Here is a 14,994-nt window from a genome sequence, read left to right on the forward strand (position 1 = left end):
GCCTGGTGGAGTGCTGTCTGACCATTCCTCTGTCAACTATCCATGTTGGCTCCTCTGTCAATCAAAAATTCCACCATAGGCTCTAAGCCTCGCCTTGCCACCTCTTGCAACGCCGTATACTTTTCACCCCCAATCATCATATTTATATTTGCCCCGTGAGCCAGCAAGAGCTCAACAATATCTTGATCACTGTTCTCCACCGCGGCTTGGAATGCATTCCCGTAAGGCCCACCTTCAAGATTGACGTCCGCACCGTTATCGAGCAACATCTGTATGATGTTCTCATGGCCCTCTGCGACAGCTGCCTGGAGTGCAAAACCGTACATACCACCTTTAGTATTGGGGTCTGCTCCATTTTTTAGCAGTAAGCCGGTGATACTTTCGTCGCCATTGACGGCTGCGATGTGAAGAACGCTTCCTAATTCACCCCCAACTCTGTTGGGATCGGCTCCGAGCTCAAGAAGACATCATATTAGGGTTTCATTACCCTTCATCGCAGCGGCTTGAAGAGCGTTGCCTTCATCTTCGTCACACCCTGCATTAACATCGCCACCATTTGCCACCAATATACGAATAACGTCCTCGTAGCCGTTTTCTGCTGCTGCTCTCATGACGCCACGTACGTTAGGACTAACACCCCTTGTCAACAAAAGCTTATAACTTCAGCGGACCCTCCTGTCGTCGCCCAGAAAAGTGCCCCTTCGGTGTCGTTGACGCTGTTGTCCATCAGTGCTTCAACAATTTTGGCGAGGCCAAAATAGGCTGCCAACGAGATCCCTGTCACCTCATGCGGATACGATTCGCTATCGACATGCTGCGGGTAAAGTCGCCAGTCACGAGTAATACTCTTAGCTTGCATTGCAGATTCGACAGCTTGTGCTAGCCTATTCAAAAAGCGCAGTGTACGGGCCACTTCTACTGCGGTCTCCCCCAGCACTTCAGCAACTTCCACGTCAACGGCAACGTCAACGCGACCCCGCGCAGCAGCACCCTCATTATCAGGCGGCACTATAGCTGGAGTAATTGTTGGCTCTGTTGCCGGTGCAGCCGCCATCAGCGCACTAGCCTTCTATCTGCTTGTCCTTCGACAACGCTGTAAAGCCAAGCTCACGAAGCAGAGTATTCCCTCGTGGGCGGATCTCCCGGCAGGGAAACCTAAGAAGCCTCCTCAAGTTGACCCGACAGAGTTGCAGGGGGAGCACCATCCCGCGGCATTTGAGTTAATGGGCGATGGGGAGTTTCCGAGGGCTGAGATGCCGGCTGAGGCGAATTGTTTATGACTGGGGACTTCCTCTGTTGCGCCTGATAATGATTATTTAAAGTAGAGGTCCCCCGGGCCACTTTCTTGCACTATAGTTGCCTCCTTCACAGCATCTGTAAGATTCGTCATTAAGTATATTTTTCAAATCTGGGCACCAAGGCATTTAGTGATAATTTTGTTAAGCTGATCTTTAACGACTACTGCCAGGTCAGGCCGCGTATCCACAATGGTAAGGCTTTCCGGAGAATGAAGGTGGGCTAGATGAAGAGCTGCCAGGGATATTCCTATAGTACCAGCACCGATCAGGGTGACGCTGTGTTTTGGAGAAGAAGACATGATTCTTATGGACCATGCAAATAAGAAGAACTTTGGGGAACTGGTTTTATCTTCATGGAAACTCTTTATGTATCATCTGATGAAATATTCTTGGCAGGTAACAATCCAACAGATAATAATGGTAACTCTAGGCCGCAGCAGACTGCAGCATCTTAGAATGGAAGGGAGTTGCGAACATGATCGTGAATAACTTAGTACCAGAGTGGTATATTTTTCACAGTAGATTTGCAGGAGAGTGTCTAACTTTTGCAGTCCCTACTATGCCAGCGGCGGCCATTATCTGGAGCACAGCAGCAGCATGTGGTAAAAAGCCAGGAGACACAGGCAGCGATAGCGAAAACGGAGCTAATTGGGAGTGCCAGAAACCACCTGCTAGGGATAACCCCGAAATCTATAGAGAACGTAGAAATAACAAGCATGAGTGTCGCAGCGAATGACGTAATGCAGACGGCAACAGTGGCGATGCATGCCACAAGGAATGTGGCACAGGAGACAATAAGGCTGCGAGTTGCAAAGATGCTAAAAAATAACACAGCACTAAGTGCCATAACAGAAATAACTAAGAAAACCTTGGCCAAGAGGGTCCAGAGGCTGAATGTTTGAATCATGTCCGTAAAGCGCTCCGGTAGGGCTATGTGACGGTCCTTTGCGTTGATCCAATCTTCAACATTGCGTTTGGCCACATTCAGTGACGCCTCTGCCTAGTTGAGTCTAGGTTTTAAGCACACCCAGGGACCATTTTGAGGAGTTTGACAATAGCCCCATAGGCTCACATTGTACACGGCACGGATACCAATATCAGCCGCATTAAATCTGATTGTTCTCTTATTGCGACGAGGACAGATATTGTCAATTTCGTTGAACAAGCTGTGTGTTTTGAGGCCGGTCAGTTTTAGTTTGCAAAAGCCAGCTGGATCTGTATAGCTAGAGGAAGAAAAGAAGTAGTTGCCGGTTGCCTGGACCTGGAATAAGTATGTGTCTTGACGTGCCACACCAGCTACAGTGGCACTAAACATAGCGATAAGGGCGCCTAGAGTTAGGACTAATGATATAGCCACGCAAACGACGCGTCTAGAATCTGCCATAGGGGAAATAGGCTCTCCGGCTATTCGAGAAAGTTTCTGATATAAGGAACGAGATCGGTCGCAACCACGAAGGGATTGCCTATTGGAAAGGTGCCCCTCCGGTAGTGGGCCGATGGCAGGCAATGGTATGATGGTAGCAACCAGCAAAACAGCATACAAACGGCTTTGTCACGGCAATTATGCCTCTTCTGGTACCGGCCCATACCGGTTCCCGCCCCCAGAAAAAAGGCTGACCTACGTTCCTCTTCGAAAAGTCCTGATTGGCCAGCTGAATACAAAAGCAGCTTCCTCATTGGCAGCGAGGGTGATGCGGGGCAAGTCTATAAGAGCCAATAAGGGCGGTGGCGGGAACGGTCCAAAATGATGTGACCAGGTACCGGTACGATTCGCCCGGTCCAACGCAGGAAGGGTTGCGATGCAATCAATGAGCTTGCTCAGCGCTGAACAAACCCAAAAATGTAACTAGCCCAACTACATCCATGCTGGTGCACATTTCCTATCATTGTGAGGCGCTGGGGTCACAACAAATAGAAGGAAGCTTCTTGAATTATGTTTCGCATAGCCGCGCGCCAGGCAGGTCGACGGCTGATTTGCTGTTGTGATGAAACCTTCTGATATGTTATGCACTTTATGGTGGGCTTGCATGGACAGATATGCAGCTATAAGTCGTTATTTATCTTTTTGACATCATCTAATATATTAAGAGGGACACAGCTTTCGGACTGGTAATGGGCATTTGATCCTGGCTTTAAACCCACAAATTTTCCTGTCCCTTCTAATAGATCAGATGGATGACACCTACAAGATAGTTCTTTATACCATGATCTTTTGGCAACCATCTTGTCAAACTTAACAGTAATTTTGTAAAACAAGTGAAAATTGTGATTGGACTTGTGAAAGTTGTAATAGCCCTTGAATTAGTCACTTTTGTTATTAGTGGTTAGCATCGCCACGCTGATTGGAGGTAAGACTGCGCACCTATTGCAGTGTGACTAATTAAGGGACTCACCTAAGGATCACTAGATAAATTAGACTTATGTCTGAGTTCTCCCTCAGACTTAGAGTGAAAGTGGTTCCTTGATGCTTAGAGGCGACTTAGGTGCGAATCCTTGTGCTGCGTCATGTGCAGTTGCTTAGTCTAAGAATAACTTAGTGGTTCTCTTTAACGCGCCAGATATCATAGAGCTGTGAGCTTGTCTAATGACTAACCACTATAGTATCTAATGTCCAGAACTGGCATGATGGCATATTTGAAGTTACTTACACATGGTTTTATATGGGGGCCGGATGGTCTGGTGCTTTGCTCCTAGCTTTAGTAAATCTCTATGCCTAATATGTATATTAACCTCATACTCATCCAGAGTTATAATTATATAACAGCTAGCATGTCAGCAGTCACTAGATTAAAGTAAATTACGCAGTGCAATACACTACCTGATTTGCCCTATTATCATGTCTGCCACCTCTCCAATGCCATCTACCAACTAGCCTATTAAGACTGGCACTGCTCCTCTACCTCTGCCACCTTTACTAAGTGCTGATAGGGCTTCTACTCTCATAACAGTACCCCATCCACTAACCATCACCTCTTGTGGTCCCCCCAGAGCTTTCCTGGTTAAGCTGTTGATCTATAATGGTCACCTATTTAAAGACCACTAGGCATATTAGGTGTGTTTATGTGTGAGTCCTGACCTCAGAGTCATGATTCATGCTACTAGAGATGTGAGGAATGGATTTAAATTCAAAATTAAGCACAGCCATGACTTCCATACTACATAAAATCCTCCCATGAAAAGAATCCCGCTGCAATGGGTGGATGGCCAGTACTTTAATGAAAAGGTAATATTTAATAATGGATAGTATAAAGTAGATGATGTCCCTATATGCTGATTTAAGACTAGTGTGCACAAGATTAAGGCCCCTAGGAAGAGCCTGAATATAACTAGTAATACTATAAGTTTCCCTACATTTCTACTAAGTGTCTTGCCTTGGAATCCATGGCTCCTGTTAGTCTGCTTCAGGAACTATATTTTCCCTGTCCTCTAATACTACTCCTTAGCACATTATTAGAATAAAGCTGACCTAGAGATCTCCAGGTCGCATTGGCCAGAAACATCGGCAGGAAAATCACACAAAGAAACTGCTAGACATGGATTATAGAGTCTGCGGAGCAACTTGTTAGGGACTGTATCTTTAGTAGGGAAATTGCTAGTTTCCTTTCTGTAATTCAGTAGTGACCAGGTGCATGACTAGGAGTAAGGGTATCTAGGCTTATACTAGAATTTAGATGTTTCAGTCTTTCATCAGAATACTGGCTTACAGCCATGGACAAATGATGTAAAATGCTGGTTTATTTTTAGTAGATCTACTTTCTTATATAATTACTTGTTCTTGCGCCTCTACTATCAGCTTTGATAGGTTACAGAATCATGTAGATATTGATTTTGAATGTAAGGATACAATCTGATTAAATACCTTTTAATAAGACAAAATAAAGCTAAGGATGATAGTATGTCTTGTCATCCACCGGATCTAAAATTATTAGCAGATATTTCACGCGCTAATCTTCTTGGAAGGTATTATTAAAGTGAGTTAGATTCACTCTTACCCACCAGGCCTTGCAATATTCCCAGTATGCAGGATACCACCCAGCCTAGGCCCAGTTGATGATCACGGCCACTTTCGGGCTCCGCCCTGGGGATATGATGATATTGGGCAGAAGAAGATTGTTATATATAAAAATAATATGTGTCTTGCAGCTTATTTTAATACTGCAGGAACTGTGAAACTGTTTGACAGCATTCTTGCCTTGGAAGGGACCAATAAGATCTGGATAGTTTTTGAGAAATATGTTAACGTAATCGGTAAGCGAGCGGATCACGCAACCGAGCGGATCACCATACCATAGAATTTGGCCGCGGCCGAAATTGGAGGCTATTTTGAACCCCTAAAACATGATTTTATTACTAAATCTAGTTATTCTTGCGCTGCGGACATTGCAATCGCCTATGGCCTAGAATATGGCAGTCACTGCAGCGTGGGGGTGCCCGTTGAGGGCGTTGTTCTGTATCTACTACCTGCTCTGGAGGGATAGTTGGGATAGCTTCAGCAGCCTGATCCCTGCGTTGAATGATCTCCTGCCCTTCCTGGATAGATAATCCCACTGCAGTTTCTATCTGCCGCCTAGATCGCTTCTGCTTTTAAAGATGCTTTTCATGTGCAGCACGTAGATCATGATTTTCCTTTGCAAGAAGGGCAGCGTTATTCATTGCCATCTCACACCCCTTGATAATCTGACCTAGCACAGCCTTTGTAGGGGTAGGAGGGCTGTATGTACGCTCCCTAAGTAGCTTCTTAAGCGTAGTTTCCTGCTTCTTCAGCTGCTTGAGATTGTAAGGTGTTTTTGGGACAGAATTAGTTGATCGGCTGCCTGGTGGTGTAGGTGTTCTAAGCTGGATATTAAGCTGACTGAGCACCTGATCTGGATTCAGTGGTATTAATCCAGTTGCTGAAAAGCCACTTTTAATATTATCTGCTGAAAAGATTGCCGTACAAGCTTGTGGATAGGCCTCAAGGAAATCAAACTTGTCAATATGGTTGAAACCAAGCCGCATCTTATCCTCAATCAAGCGGCCATACGCACGCTTAAGAGGAGAGAAACAGCCAACATCTAGAGGCTGGAGGAGATGTGATGAATGTGCAGGCATGCAGATTAGAATGATATCATTCTCAGTGCAGATTTGATCAAACTGTGGTGTTAGATGGCTCCCATGGCCATCAAGAATTAATAGTCGATATCTACCAGTTGTACGACTGGTAGTAGCAGGAATAAAGACTTTTTGAAGCCATCGTAATCCAATCTGATCAGTCGTCCATCCATTCTCACTGACCTCGATCCGCCAGTCTGCTGGTAAGGCTGTATCTTAATACCAGCCCTCAATATGGACCTTTCCCTTGAAGATAATGCATGGTGGAAGCACCCAGCCAGTAGAGTTAATACACTCTATAGAGGTAACCCATTCGCGGTTCCCTGGCTGGATAAGGAAGGGCCGACTAAGCATCTCAGCTCTTGTAACTACCTTAGCAGTAGCTACTAAGCCCATTGCAAAGCCAGTTTCATCAAAGTTGTAGATATCTTCCAGTGTAATCCCATGCTGCATTATTGTGATCTGGACACGATTGAACCATTCCAGGATAATCTTTGGGTCTTCACATTTAGCACGCTGGTGGTTATAGCGCCTAGAGAATCGGGTTTTGATCTCATCATGCCGATTAATGAAGTTATATACCCATTTCTCTCCAACAGTCTGGGTAGGAGTTGAACCACGCTGCGCAAGCAGGATATTCGCCATTTCTCGTACATGGGACGGTCGGGGAGCCGCTCCACGTTGATCCATAGATAGAATCCATCTAATAAGTGAATCCTCTTCATTCTGAGTCATTTTATGGCCATTTGCGCGTAATTCAGCTCGAAAAGTATGCCCCTTTAGGCGCCGCTGGAGGGTAGTATAAGGCACATTATAGACACGCGCAGCTTCACGAATATTGAGAATTTCCTTATTTTTCAAAGCTGATACTGCAAGTAGGACCCTTCCCTCCTGCTCAACTGAATTTTTTGAGTTTATACGCGCTTTTGGTGGCATAGTGGCTGGCTGAGCACTGCAGCTTTTGAAATAGAAGTCAAAACGCGTTTGGTGATCCGCTCGGTTGCGTGATCCGCTCGCTTACCGATTACGTTATTTAGCGGCTGATTACCTAAACTACCTATAGATGTCAGCAGTCAGATTTTCTTAAAGCCCCAAGGATTATAACTCACCTATATAGAGGTCTTGTTCCAAAGACCTTATCATTTTTAAGTAACTATGAAGTTCCTTGCAAATGGCTCATCTCTCATCCTCATCTAAGCTGCCCCACCTTGCCATTAGTGTTTCACCCTCAATAAACTACATGTAGAGAAAAATCTGATTCACATCCTCTACTCAGCCAAAGACTTCAGGAACAGGCACTTAATTTTGTAACTGCTCGCGTACCATCATTTAAGTCTGAGCTTCAACAATAGTCACATCTGCGCTGTACTTCACGACCAAGCTAAGCCATGATATCATGACCAGTGGTGGATAGTTAAAGCTCGTGACAGAGGCATTACCGGACCCTTTATTAATAGCGCGAATATCTACTGGCGATGGAAGTGCATGCGCTTATCTTTCCTTGAAGAAGCTGGATTCTGGGAAGATCTTCATTTGGATAGAGCAGAAAATGATTAAACTAGCGCATAGGCTTCAAAAAGACAATATGGATTAGGGTGTGCGCGACTTAAGGGAGGATACTCTAAATCGATGTTCGGAGGTGAGAACGCGGACACGTTACATGGAATTATTTGTCTTTGATCATGAAGTACACTCCACGTGACACTTGCTGGGCATCATTATAGCTAATCTCTTGTACTTATCATCTCAGCTGTTAAGGGCGTCTAATGTTTATCCTGCACATTCGCACTTGAAGCAGATAAGCAGAAAGATATTTTCCTAATGCTCATTGGCGTCTTATAGCTGTAAATCAAATGAGCAATAGGCAGTACTAATATAGTGGAGGCATATACTGTTGTAACTGCCTCCAGACCCACATGACAGTTATTAAGACTGTTGAGAGTAGAAGCAAGCATATTGGCCTTAAGTACACTATCCTACCACAAGCAGATAAATACCTCAGTGTTCACGGTGATCTCTAGGATATAGTGAGAGCATTCGTTGTGTGTGCCTTGTGCTATAGCTGCCGCTCTTTTACTAAAAGAGCCTCTGGTAACCTCAATAATCTCGGATTTTCTGCCACGTGATATATAAGGCTTGGCTCCTCGCTCCACACCTTGCTTTATAAAAAGGGATAATGATATCCTAAGGGATGGGTCCCTGTTTCATTTACTCAAATTATGCTTGGTGCTCTTTTGTACATCACACTCAATGCTATCAACCACTGGGTCAAGCAGTCTCAGAAGACATCGTCTATTAAGAGGGGAGATCACATATTCTGCTGCAAAGGAATGTGAATCTAATGTTGCACTCGCTAGGTTACTATCTGGGATCAATTGCTAGAAGCTCAGCTAGTGCCCGTTGTCTTAAATGGAATGATTCTGGGAGGCTTGGCGTGCTAAATGGGTGACACGCGAATTGTGGGACATGATCTTCTAACGCAACCACGCGGTGCGAATAACCATCGTGCGTCCTTTTCTGTCGGTTTAGGGTAGCGGCAAACAGATTCTAAATTTCCTGTTATCTAGCTTCACAGGCCGGAGGCAGTCGTACAGGGCAGTATTTTCTGATAGGACGGGAGTTCTTGCCTGTTGTGGAGCGATCAGGCGCTTTAGCTCATAACAGCCTCCAAAGGAGGTTGTGACAATGTCGGATGAACTCTCCAAGAGTCGTCAGTCACTTGTGCTCCCTCTTCTGTCGCACTCTTTCCTCTGCCTGCTTCCTTCCCTTCTCCGCCTTGAGAAAAAAGGGTGTTGGTCTGGGGAGCTGCCTCTACTTAGCGGTTACCATGAGAAAGGGGTAGCAAACCCATGGCTACTTTGTTAGTCAAACTGCGCCTGTTATCGAAATTGTTATCTGTAGCGGCATCTTGGTGAAAGTATTATCCGCCCAATTCCATTCGCTGGTGCTCCCTTCCCCCAAATACTGGGGATAGAGCATCCCACGGCTGGAGACATCCTGTTGTGTTTAATGACTTCTGTGTATGCTCATCTGTCTTCTTATTAATTATGCGTCTCCACTAAAATTAGTACGGTAAGCAGAAGCACATTCAATCTACAAATACAATGTTACTAATTCATAGGATATGTAGATCCATTAACGTTTGCTTGCTGATTTATAACACCTCCTTATTTAGATTCTGGCTTCTGCCGCCCTTGGCACCGTTCTTGAAATCCTTCTGCTCTTGAAACTAAAGTTCGCATACTAACAGAGTGGTGGCATTACACCCGTTTAAAAGATCTGTCGCTCCTTGAAGCTGCAAAGGTCGTGATAAAATAAAGGGTCCACAATGTCAAGTCACCATTAATTCTTCACTGGCACATAAATCTTCTGGAAGTTGAGTAAGTGACTTATGATGACAGCTGCGCCACGTACCAACCTCTCAAAATTAATGCAATCTCTTCTTCCTTAGAAAGCTGGTTCTCTGCTCTGGTGCTCTTGGGGTGTGAAATGGGGCTACTTTAAGAGTCAGTGGCTTGTCTCTGCGCCATGGCCCTTGTTAGTCAATGGTTTGCATAAACTCCATCATTATCCACAGTACGACGCCTGGTTTTCCTAAGAGCTTTCTCCCCAGGTGCAGTAGTCACGGCAGGGGAAGCTTCCAAGTCAGCACTAACAGGTGATACAGTCGTGTCTGCGTTTGGTACAGCTTCTCTGCGGCATGGTCTCGCATCCTTTAACTTGGGAGACGTGGGAGACATATTGGGATTTGGGCTGTATGGGGCATATAAAGAGTCACTCTGCTCTCTGCCCTCAGAAGTCACTGGCTCATACACACTAAAAGTCGATGAGTTAAAATCTTGCATTAACTGCGGGTCAACCAGTAGAATTTCAGGGCTTGTATTAGTAGTGAAGGACCTAAGTTCATCACTTGTATAGGGTGTAGGGACGTTGGAAGCATTTAATGTGTCCGCAAAAGAGTCAGGCTACAGGGATGGTGAGTGGGTTAAGCATTTAATGCCATCTGCACTATATCTCAACCCATCTTCACATAATTAGTCCAGTCTTTCGTCCACTGACAAGAACGGCATCTCACCAACCTGAGGGAAAGGCGTTGCCAAGTGGTTTAAAGGTGAAGGAACAGGATGGCAACATTTAGCTACCTGAATAAGGGTCAGTCCTCTCTGGTTGCCTTCAAGCAGCGTAAAGGCATCAGGCTTTCTCTCAATCTCAGAAGAATGGCGACTGGCGGACATGGTAGTAACTTTTACTGCTGGAGGAGCCCACTGGATAACACTAAACATCCCAGCTCCGCTGGGATCAAGCCTTTACTATTTATTATCCCCTTTCCTATCCGCTTTCCACTCCTGGGATCTCTTCTTGCCTCCAGAGATAGCATTGGCTCTAGTGCCCAATTTGCCCTTACTGCCTGACTTATTGCTAGACGCAACCCAGATTGCTTTCTGCACTCCATGCATATCACTCAAGTGATAATGTAGCTGAGTATCAGAATCAAATTCTACTTAGCACATTAGGTAAGAACACACATATTTCCTGCACATCATCTTCATATCATTAATAATATGGCTTCTTAATTCATTGCTCCTCTTCCAGGATCTTATATGGTCAGATGGGGAGAGACTTTCATTACTAAGATAAAAAGGACAGTACCCTAGCTGGATGAGAGTATAGTAATAAGTGATTATTTTACACCACCGCGACATGCTGTTCTTGATGTGCATGTAGTAATAATCTTCCCACTCTTTTACAGTATAGAAAGCAAAGCACTTATAACAGTAGTTCAGCTGCGCATCCTCATACCTAAGCATCTTGCAACATTCCTTGCGTCAGCAATCTTGGACATAATTAGATTGCTTAGGGCGGGTCAACCTAAGGGATAATTAGAGACATGGCACATAATTAAGGGGGCTTTGCGTTAGCATCTAGCTGCATCACTCACTGAGTTAGGTCATATTTACTGACTGGGCATCTCCCATCAACCAGCTCCTCCCTGGGCTGGTAGAAAACATTGTAGTCCTTAGTATAGTAGGCCAATAGGCTTTCCACAACAGAGAGCATATCTTGGTAGGATAGATGATTATCTATTGGCATCATATCGGCGACACGCTGACAATCAGGCTGCACCTTAAACAGACAGTGCGCAATATTATTATAAATAACCGCTTCTGGAGCCTTCCCTCCAGCTCTTACCTGAGTTTTAATATGCTTTTGAATCCATTCCTCCCTATACTTAGCAAGTTCAGAGTTATGGAGCCGAGACTTCAAGACTTATATTTACTTTCTAGTAAGCTTGATAGCAAAGCCAGCATCCTCATCAACTTTGTTAGTCTTACTCTCATTATTGGCACCACTCTCTTCAGCTATACTCTGGTTATTGCACTGGTTGCAATTCTCCTAAATTTACAACTCTTTGAGTTGCCTTTTAAGTTCGCGCAAATCTTCATTTTTCGCGATAGCATGCTCTCACTTAGCTAGTAAACGCCTTGGATAGCTAATTACACAATATTTCCCAACACCCCTAAGATACTCAATATGGTTGAGGCGCATAGTCTCTCCAAGGAATGCATCTATGCTACTGACAGCTGAGGTGCTGTCTATATAGCTTCTTCCAAACACATTAGGATCCTTTTATATAAGGATCTGGCTTCTCTCAGACTCAGTCACTACTTCTGTAGGAGAATGTCAGAACATTCCGCCCCATAGTAATAAGAAGACTGGATCTTACTGTCAAGTCTGTTTGCCAGGCCCCGCCTCAGAGTATAAATTATAATAATCTTAGGATATCCAGCATTAATAATAACTGCCTGAAACAAGCAGCAGAAACACTCCCATGTCTATGCACTCTTTAACAGTCCCCCAAACCTAGTGACTTAGCATAACACAGGTTCCCTAGCCATGGATGGTCTCCATAGAAGGGGAATTAGCTCATTATTATCTAGATTCCAGTTTTTCAAAGTTTCCAAGGAATCAAAGTGCAGAAAAGCCCCATCCTAAACTGCCATTTCCAAGAGCCAAGGCACAGGGTTGAACTACAACTTGCCATGCTCTCTCATCACAATATAAAAACTAGATGCATGGTATTAGCTTTGGAAGACTTTATAGGCTGCTGGTAACATACACTATATTCTTAGGATTATCATTATTCTTAACCCATCTCTCACTGAGATGGAAGAAAAGTTTGATCTTGCCGTCCAGTCTATGATATATATAAAGTTCAATGTCCTATGGCATGTTAGAACAAATAGAACTTAGCTTAGCAGATATCATAAAATACTTCATATTGGAGCCCACGCTGGTCTTTCTTCAATGTATCAGGTAAAAATATGCTAATCTGAGCTCTAGAGTAGCAGTAAATCAGGATCACGAAAGTTAACTGAACCCTGTATCTTGGATGGATGAAAACAGGATCATCATCCTTCTAAATGGAGATAATAATATTCTTAAGGTCACAGTGCATGAATATATGCTTCACCCTTAATATGTCCTTGATAACATCTTCTTTAATAAGAGATTTCCGAATCCACTTTTCGCAGTTAGTATCTGCAGAAAGTCCTATGGGCAAATTCACAAACCTTATAAATATCCCAAGTATCCTTTGTATCAAAAGTAGACTTAGTGAGATGTGTGAAGCCTGCAAAGAACCGCTCAGCGAAATTTAGTATAGATGACTTTGTAGGGCACAGAGAGATCATTCCGTGCGAAGAGAAAATGTAAAATTGTATGAAATCCTTAATCATGGCCAGGTCTGGCACGGGCTGTCCTTCACGAAGGCCTCCTTCTCGGAGATTTTCATCCTCCTGGGATGCCCACCTACGTGTTTAAAAGACAAAGATTTAGTAAGATAAATGAGTATCTAATAGAGAAGTATGGACGGCACTGACACAATATAATCTGATAGTACTCATTCCTGGAGAATTTTGGATCCGTCTGCATAGAAGGTCTCATAGTGATGTTGGTCTTTTTCTTGATTCGCTCCCCAAACATAGCCGTTGGCTTGGGCGATAGCCAGTCTATCAACCTTTTATCTTCCTTTGGGCATTTCTGCGGCACTGGGACAGAGTGTAACGCAAAGGGGGGGAAACCAGTTTCTGGCAGGGAACAGTATTCACAGCAGGGCTGGGAGAAGGAATAGGTACCAGATTTCAAAGCAATGCAAGATGTCAAGACGAAAGAAGTGGAAAGAAGTCAAGGAGGGCAGGCAGGACGTCTTCGCGCCTTTTGTCAGGGGGCCCGCAGGGACCCTGACTTCTCAGGGCCATATTCCCTGTCTCTTAGTTAACGCATTGTTACTGCCTAAGTGAAGCAGCTAGAAAACTGGCGTCGACACACGGAGGAAGGGTGAGTGTTGGTGTTGAAGAGGTGAGCGAATCACCACGGATGGGTGAGGGAATCACCTTGAAAGCATGAGCGAATCACCTTTGTAGGTGAGCAGATCACCTGACTCACCCGGCTCACCCTCTTAAAGCGGCAATAGCTGAAAGGGGAAAGGAAAGCGTCCGCGTAGATTTTTGAACGATAGAAATACCTACCTAGGCCTAGTAATGGTTTTTTATGGTGAATCTTGCACCAAATCAGAACGGCCAGGGTTGGCTCCGATTTCTAAAATTTGGACTCGAAAGGACTGATTGCAACTCTGTCAGCGGTTAGGTCGCACTTGGGCATCTCTGGCGTGATATCCTCTCGTACGAGAGAGCCTATATACGAAAGGTCAAACAATCTACTTAAATAGATAAGCGGTAAATTATATCAACATTAACATGCCTTGTGCCTGTGTTCGTTTATGTTTATTCTTGATAGTTGTCTCGATAAGTGACCGGGTGGGTGATTGTGGGTGACCACTCACCCTGTCTATTCTGCACTCACCCAAGCTCACCTAAGGTCGCGCGACTAAAAGCAGCGTCGCGCGACGGCTGCAGCCACCGACCTTTTGACCGCGTTGAAGCCACACGCCGGCCGGTTAGTAGTTGGGTGGGTGACCACCAGCGAATCCCGGCTGTTGTATGTTTTTTGTTCACCAGCATTTTTGTCGTCCAAACTGCCAGAAGACCCTCTATTCTTCACCTGAACGCCCTGGCCATTCATACATAGCTGACGTGGCCCTCGTTTAAACCACGTCTCATGACCGCACTCATTACCCGTCTTGCTCCTTTGTGGCTGTTATTCGAGGTGCGTCTCAAACCATGACATTCATGAGAAAAGGTCTTTAGGCTTAGCCGATGCTCTTTTAAACTCGTGGAAGAAAGTGGTACTTGGCCACGCAGGGACTGTTAACACCGAACAAGTGCCCACAACATCATACTGATGAGCCTTCCGGATATTGTTGCTGCTGCTGCTGATGACGACGACATGATAACAACAGTGAGGATGGCGACTGGCTTGATATTTCTGAGGTTGAACGCGCCAGCCTGGAGTTATTCGGCGGACGGCTCATCCTCGAGCCGGTCTCTTAGACGTCGGGAGGAGAAGCAATTCACATTGATCGCACTATCTGGAGTGATGCCGCAGAGCCCTGGCTTGCGGAAGTCGCGCTCACCAGAAAAGAGCCCATTGCCACTCGAGAGTCGACGGGGCAATGTGTCTCTACGTTTGCGCGGATGACCGTGAA

Source organism: Aspergillus fumigatus, chromosome 3 (assembly GCF_000002655.1).
Source record: "Aspergillus fumigatus Af293 chromosome 3, whole genome shotgun sequence".
Taxonomy (NCBI): domain Eukaryota; kingdom Fungi; phylum Ascomycota; class Eurotiomycetes; order Eurotiales; family Aspergillaceae; genus Aspergillus; species Aspergillus fumigatus.